Here is an 8,640-nt window from a genome sequence, read left to right as displayed (position 1 = left end):
CTCTGAATTTGAATCGTATATTGCAGCGGGCATATACATAATACATAGTTACGCGAGTTTGTCCTTGTTTCTGGATTCCTAGATTTCTTATCGAGTCAGATAAAATCACCGCGACCAGGTACAGCCAGTACCGAATCTAAACTAAATCGAAAAGTATCTAGTCACGTCCCCGAACTCCGCAGAGCCGGAACGACGATAAAACATTAAAATGTCAGTTATCTCCGGTCCGACCGTCCAGATTATTAGCGAATATCCTGCAGGAGCCCCAATCACACAATTTGCACGCCATCCGTCCGTCATCCGATTAAGGTACGAGAAACAATCCCCAACGACTATCCGATACTTTCGGTATTGCAGCTAATCGTTGTCTGCGTTGTTTAATTCCGAACTGTTTTTATATACTTAAAATCACATTTTCGTAAATCGATTTATTTTTCTTCCTCAAATATTGTGTCGTTCGGAATTACAAAGACCGTTTGACTCCGAGGGGCGCGTAGTTGATAACTGGAATCCTGGGGTCTATACAAAACAAGTTTTGGTTTAAGCGACTAGCTGAGGTCTCTCTGTCAACCGGTGCCGTGCACTACCGGCCTATTCGCTCAAGTCAGAATGGGGTAGAATTACGTCACGAGATAATAGATTCCTCGTACTTTTATTACAAACTTCGTAACGTCTCTGAAATCGATCGATGAAATGCAAAACTGTTTCGAGATATCTCGAGTAGGAGAAGGGAGCTTACGATGATAAAAACTCGGGGCCTCTTTTGCTCAGCTCTTCTCGTCCTACCCCTCGGTGGTTTTATCGATTGACGACTAATCGCTTGTCACGGGCATCGTTTGGTAGAAAGAAAGAAAAAAAAAAAGCAACAATGATAACAAAGCCAACAACAACGGGGACAACTTTACTTCTTGGTTTGCGCATTGTATTGCATCGAATCATTCGAGTGTGTTCGGTTGACATATGGGATGAGAGGAGTTATTATTATTATTATTATTATTATTATTATACGCTGCTTTTGTCTTTTCTACGCCACGGGAGTTGAACCATACGCGTGACCTAGTGTGACCGGAGAAGGTTTTCGAAACCTACTTTTAAAATTTTTTCCGCTGTTCCCTTCCTTTCGTTTTTTTTTTCTTTTTTTCTCTTCTCCTTTTTTTCCGCCACAACGACTCGACAGCGGCAACTGTTGAGAGTTGAGGACCACCCGTGAGGCAATTCAATCTCTCGAAAGAGTAAATAATATCTGAAGTACTCCACGTGCAGAAGCTTCATTGGTCAATATTTGAGATGATATTCCCAGATGGTCGTCAGGAGAAAACGCTGCGGGGAATGGATTGCTTTCATCACCCTAATGTCCCATCGAGCTTTCTTATACAAAAGCTAGTAGCCTAAAACATATTTTTCATTCCGCGAAATTTTTTTTTCCCCCCACCCCCCCCCCCTTCATGCGATGGATTAGAACTGACGGGTCGGGTATATCCGCGCAAAGTAAATGTATAACATACAATGCACAAGTTAAATAATTTTCGATATTACCTCGGAGAAATTATGTAACTCGGTATGATTAACTAAATCGCTTTCCTCATTTGTAGAAAATTAATTGAACAGATTGCGTTGAGGTATAGCCGCGCGGGATGTGGTGTAATACCTCAAAACACGTATAAGGTACGCGAGAGGAAAAAAGAAAATTTGTAATAAAGTAAACTTTTAATAAGGCGAGTCGAGGGTGGGGGGGGGAGAGATTTTAACAAGGAATTACTGCTGCTACTGCTGCTACTACTGCAGGCGCAGATAAAAAATTATCAGACATTTCCGGGCGTATAAACTTATAACGAAGGGTGGAAATATTTCTAAAGATTATATGAACGAGGTGCAGTATTATGTTTCTTTGCCCGAGGCATTTAAAAGAATGAACTTTTCCCCGAATACTTTTTCTCTTTATCTTTTTTCATTCAATTTTTTCACCACTACATAGAATCTTTTTAAAAAAAACGATGTTTTTCCTCTCGAATTACAAAGAGTTTTTTTTTTTCAAATGTTCTTTCTCAGTTATTTTTTCAATTTTTTCGGGATTCACGAACGTGTCTCAGTCTCAGCGAAAATATGCTTTCTTTTTTTTTTTTTTTTTCTGCATTAATAGCATCTCGTCATTCGTAGCGTTAATTTAGTGGGATGTATGATATAAAAGTTGGAAATAGTTTCTAGATGCCTGGGTCACGGTGGTAGGCGTTTTGCGACGAAGTTCGACGTCTACGGTAACTATATATACTCGCCAGGGTGAATCGAAACCACTAATCGAATTCCTGGCATAATTCAAACCACCGCGTTCCACACACTCCACATGATTCTCTCAGGCTACTCTTCGCAACCCCCAAGGGAGAAGGAGGTCATTCTCAAAGACGGTATAAACTATCCATCTTACTCCCCGTATTGCTTGTGCGCAACCCGAAATTATCCGAACAATTCGCCGTAAATTATTTCTTCAAAAATATATCGAACGCACAAAATTGTGGACCTCCGCGCCATTCGGCGACGGGGCGAGGAGAAGGGGGGTGGGTAAAAGTTGACATCACCTCGCACACACACGCGATAAAACGGAAATGACGTTTGCTCTGTGCACTGTATTTTTTATACAGGGTTGGTGTATTTTTGTGTAAATTTTTTGTATATATTTTGTAAAGAACTTGGGTGAAAATTGATGACCAGGATTCTGGGCTCAGGGGATATTTCACTTTACGGAGTTTCAGGAGAGAGTGAATAATGTTCCTCCACACTCGAGAGTGATTTCTTATTTAGAGGGTTTTGAACTTGCGACGTCATTTTTCACGCAACATTCTCAACCGTAGGTATAACGTAGCATGTGAGTTTAGCATACTGCATTTCTGGCGTCGCGAATATGAGATCCTTCGCTATGCGGAAATCTGCGGATGACCCTGAGATTTATTCGACGAATCAATTCAGAGTGAATACGATCGAAGGTGGATACGGAAAAAATTTGGGTGAATGGAAATTTGCTATTTCGTTGTTTCATCGTAAATTCATCGAGAGCTTTCCGGTACAGTTTAACGAACAGGGTGATTTTGTGCCGCGTGCGCGTGTAGGTCGAGTATAGGCTTACTAATTTAGAATAGCATTCTCTACGATGTAACGTTACACCACAATGCATAAAACAGCGGTTGTAAATTAGTTTAAAATGTCGCGCAGTGTGGGAGAATTTATTATTTTAATTATGGCGTTAGTGTTAGTATTACCTACCCTACTTCCCCCGCCGGTATGTACGCTAGCTGAAAACTCCCTTTTGCCACACATTCGTATGAAGCTAGGCTGCCAAATGCCTACCGCCAAAGCTAAACAGTCGCCACGTTGTGGTTTCCGGGCATTTTATGAGTTTAATTTAGATCCAGGCACGACCCGACCGGGTTACCCACGCTCTGAATATTCTAGTTTCGACTCTCTCGGCTGCAATTTAGAGCGACGCTTTGGCCCCCCCAGTACCGAATTCTGTTCACGCTACTGTCTGCTGGGGCCCCAACCTTACGCGGCGACAGCTGCTTTATCGTCTTCGGCTAGACATCCACTTATAATCATTATTCTTCTTTGACGAAATATTCCAAAAATTTCTCCCACCATTTGAGCAAAAAATTTTTCTCCCCTCCCGTAGAAAAGAAAGTTGAACTTATCCGCAGCTAATATATATTTCTTTCTTTTTACTCCGTCTCCTCCTTATTTCTTCTTCTCCTCTCTTCTTTTCCTCCCCACGCAATGATTCGATGAGTTGACGTTTTGGTAGATTAATAAATCCGAACAAGTGCTAATGATTTCCACGGAGGACGTCAACAGCGCCCTTACACAGGCTGATCCTCACGGTGTACCTCGTACACAACCTACACTAATTCCCTGCGGTGATGGCGTCGCGGTGTTACAGGGGGATTAACTTTATTAGGTGGATAAAAAAATTTTCCCACTCCACACCCGTCGAAATCTTGCGGCGGTGTGCCCCTCAATCGGTGCTCGTATTAATACGACAGTCCTCGATTCCCGCCTCGGCGGTCATGTCAAAGAGAATAATTAGAACGGTTGTAATTGGCGTACTCACCGTTTCGGAGTTTATGAGGTGGCAGTTTGACGTCACGATATTATATAATAATAAGTACAGGGCTGTGGGGTGACTTTTCATGCATTTTATTTATTCTTTTTTCATATGGTACGCGATGATGAAAGGAAGTCAAGAATCCTGTCGAGCGAATTAAAACGTTCGTTCGGTAAACTGTGCTTCTGTACACACTTTTAAGAATTTACAAAGTAAGGTACATATCGGGTCCCTTGGAAAAAAAGCTTTCTTCGGTATAATTTTGAGACAAAAAATAAGAAAAAAAAAAAAGAAGGGATAAATAAATAAAACCCTTACGGTTCGCGGGTCGCCGCGACGCAAACAAGGGTGCTAATTGGGACTTTAGATTATAAAATGCTCTAACAAGCCATGAAGTATATTATTCATTCTTCTTAAGTAGGTCCTCGCCTTATTCTGCTTAGGAGAAAATATGAAATACTAAAGCTCTCTTTAATCCTCGTTCTTACGATTGATTTTGTTTCTTCTGGAATCGAGAAAAAGAACTTTCACATATTTCTCGAAAGATTTTCGTCTCGGCTAATATGTGCCGATGGATTTTATACACACGAAATTCGTATAGATATGCATAGCGTCGGTTTTCCGTACTTTGAAAGCTCTCAACAGGTTATACTTATGGGAAAAACGCTCTTTTCATGCTCCGTCTTTCTTTTTTTCCCCCTTTTTTTTTTTTTTATTCCGGTACCTATAGGGTCGAAAAGTACATACATACGGTCAGTAATCCTTTTTCACGTGCTGTGGGTGCGTTTAGCGGCTTTACCCGTCCTCCGCGTTCCGAGAACCAAACCCAAACTCTCTTTTCTACCCCCTCGACGACTCGCGGCAGCGAAAAACTCCGATAATTGCCGCAGTGGTTCGTAACCCCCGAAAACCAGAAGGACTTTTGGTACTTGATAAACCCTCGTAATATATTACCTCCATTGCCCAGTTAGAATTTTCAACATTTTTATGCGTATTATATTTCGGCGAACAATATTTTTTGCACGTGCGGAAAATTGTTCGAATGTTTTCACAAATTTCGTTCGCTAATTATTATTTATCTCGCGGTATAACGTGTTCGTGAATACGCAAAAATAAAATTCTCACCGCGATGGCGTCGAATGGAAAATAAATAACGAAGGAGACTTCGACTGTACCTTTCTTTTTCGGTTCACTTCCGGTTTCGTCATCGTCCGGAGATGGACAACGCGACTCCATTATCGCTTCCAAAAGCTTCTCGAACTCGGCGAGCTTGTCGTCGACCAACGCGGTTTTTGAAGCAACAGAAACATCGGGGTCCTCGCCATCGCTGATGTCCTTGCACTCGACGGTACTGGCATCCGAATCCGACATCTTTTCCAGATTCCTGTCAAGTTTGGAGATTCCTTTCATCAGTCAATTTTTCTTTAATTTATTTCGTTACCTTATTTTTACTGTTTTACTTTCTTCAGACGGAAGAAAGTTAAACTCGGATCTCGATTTATAGATTCATTACTTTGCTCGCGCTGCACCTATAACGGCAAAAATGAAACCAGGATTTAGGATTTGGGATTTAGGATTTATGGGTATCATCGGTTTGGGCTTAGGGCTCCGAAGGGGGCGATAATTTGCGTTCAATAAAGCAGTGGCAGGGGGGTAAAAATGAAGAACGCGCGTAGGACCCTCCCTGCATATCCTGATTGTCTCACGGTTATCCGGAAAACGTTTCCCGGCTTACTACAAAATTGAGCAATCCGCATTCATATCAGCGTGGTTTACGAGCGCGACAGTCCTCGCCCAGTGTCTCAATATTCGGATATTATTCGCCCGGCAGATTCACCGAATATATAGACGCGTATACCTATGTAGTATAACTACACCCGACATATTCGCTCCGGCTTCAGTCTTTTCCGCAAGTATCCGCGATCTCCGATCTGCTGACTTCGCGGAGCCAAAAAACTGGTATGGGGAAACGACGTCAAGTGGTACTTGGCGTTACCGCGGCACGGTTCTTGCACCACCTTGTGAATTTTCCCTCCTGCCCGCATAGCTCTTTTGGCGACTTACAAGTTCTATAGAGTTGTATAATGTATATCTATATACGGTATACGCTCGCGAAACGCTCGCAGAATTGAAAGAGGGAGAGAGGAAAGATGTCACGTCCGTCTAGCAGCACGTTCGCATCTTTGTGTGTGCCCCGGAGGCGAGACTCGCGCATTTCAACCGACGGTACTTGAGTACGAGTCGGTTCCGTGCGAAGGTATTACCATTTTCGACGGTCGTCAAATTTTCAAAATATCTAAACTCGATTGATATTTGAACAGCAATTCCGTCCACCGTGTATACGAAATTTTCTAATTCCCAGCTGATCCTCGACGACCGTAACAGTTGTAAAGAGCCGTGGAGGTCCTCGGATTTTTATTTGACGAACGAGGGGTGAGCGCCTCGCCCCGTAAGTATCGAGGGCATTTGATTGGCTTTTAAAGAAGGAAGAGTCAATAAAGTTAAGGTTTTCGTCAAGTGTCATTGTGCTCGGTCCGTACGGCACAGCGACGGTACCACCTTCTCCGGGACAATGGGGATAAGAGAAAATTGATCCTTTGTCGTTACGCTTTTTTCGGAATTACATTAAGAACCTGGCGAAAATAGGGACGCTATACGATCCCGGGAGAGTAGGAATGGGAAAGAAAATAGCAGGGGAAAGTAGAATCCGTGAACAAAGAATCGGAGTAAACGGAATCGAGTATAACAAGTTAGCGGTAAAATCATCGTCATTTACCGATGACGTAAAAAGTAAAGAAAAAAATAAAAAAAAAAAAAGGGAAAAGAAGAGAATCGCTACTGACATGACACAGAGCTCGCGATCTAATCGTAAGAGTAGTTTTCTTCGAGATCACTTATCGTTAGCGAGTTTAAGTGCTCGAGCCATGATTGGTCACTCGAATCAGAAACTCGGGGAGGCGGCTCCAGCCCGGTCTGATCTCTCGGGTCCTCGCCTCGCTCCGTATAACCCTCGAAAGTTCGAAACAAGCTCCCGTCAACCGGTAGCTCGAACAAGAGGGGTTTCGAGGGAAGCTCGGGCTGCGCTCTGATTTCTCGAATAAGAGCTCGTAACACGAGGATAACTCGGTCCTATTACCGATAATAATTGAGCGTAAGAGTATCGGGTTTTCCATAGCAACTCTTAGAGTCGTTTACAATTCTTTATTCCCGATCGATCGATTTTCCAACAGGAATCACGGGGAAAACCCTTATTTATTTCCGTACTACAAGCCGCGTCGCGGTTCCTCGTTATCCATTTCAGACGTACGTATAATCTTTCTGTTTTACTCGTACTCCTCAAATATCTCCAATTACCTGTACGGGAATTGGTGTTCGACAAAAAATATTATTTTTTTTTCTCTTTTAAAAATGATACTCAAATTTTCCGATGGAGTACACGCATAACGAACACCGCGATATCGTACTACTCGGTGATTTGTAGTATGTACCTACAATAATTTACACGGTTTACCAATCGTATTGACGTAGGTAGTTGGGAATTGTCAGGTTTGGTTTGGGCTCGGGTTGTTGTATTAGTTTATAGACTTGACGGGTGTTTCTAACGCCTAGCGAAACATTTAGGAACACGCCAAACACAACCTAGCAACCGCGGTCTTTCCTGCGCAGGGGTGTTCGAGCCACCATAATTTCTACATCGATTTATTAACATGAACATTGCAAAATTAACGCGTTCTAAAAGCCTACAATTTACTTTCCGCAACCCTAATTCTCACCCAAAACTCTCTGATATCCTCGCTGTACGTTGATATCAGACGTTATTTCTTTACCGACAAATTATTTATTCAATATCAGAGTGCAAAGTCCGTGCCAAACGATCGCCGCATGCGATGCCTCGAGTCGAACGGAAGAGCTCTGGACGTTTTCCGATACGATTACACGATAAAAAAATTTATATTTTTCACTTTACTTTGATTTTTATCACGGCGGCACGATCACAACGTACTTACCCCTGCGTGGGAATCGCCGGGGTTGAATTTATTTGGATTGTTTTTTTTTTTTCTTCTTTCCTCCACTCGCCGAACTTTAACCGACACCTGACCTGCGGGTGTTCACAGGTGCCGGAGCTGATTGACGTTCTGGCATCGCGGCGCCGCTTCCAACCCCGTCTTTTCAACAACGTATAGAGAACAGTGTACCCGGTCTTGATCCAACGTTGAAATCCAAACCCCCCCGGTTCAATTCGCGGGGGCCACGACCGAGACATAAATATTCATGCGTGCGCGTGGAATCGCCCAGTGAAATTGGAATAATCATACGTGATGAAAGAACGATAGATTCTCTGCACGGAATGTGGCATACATTATTATACCTATAAAATCCATATAATTCAGGAAAGCTCGTCGGCTGTGTGAAAAAAAAATCAAACATCGGCGAAGAAAATTGCCCCTGTCACGCACGGTAATGCGGCCGATTATTTAAGAAATCTCTTTCGCGTGGATAGAAATTTCATCTTTTTTTCGGATCTTTAAATAATTTGGCCGCGGTGATTC

This window comes from Athalia rosae, chromosome 1 (genome assembly GCF_917208135.1).
Source record: "Athalia rosae chromosome 1, iyAthRosa1.1, whole genome shotgun sequence".
In the NCBI taxonomy this organism is placed as follows: domain Eukaryota; kingdom Metazoa; phylum Arthropoda; class Insecta; order Hymenoptera; family Athaliidae; genus Athalia; species Athalia rosae.
The sequence above is the reverse complement of the archived record's forward strand: the minus strand, read 5'-3'. Positions refer to the sequence as shown.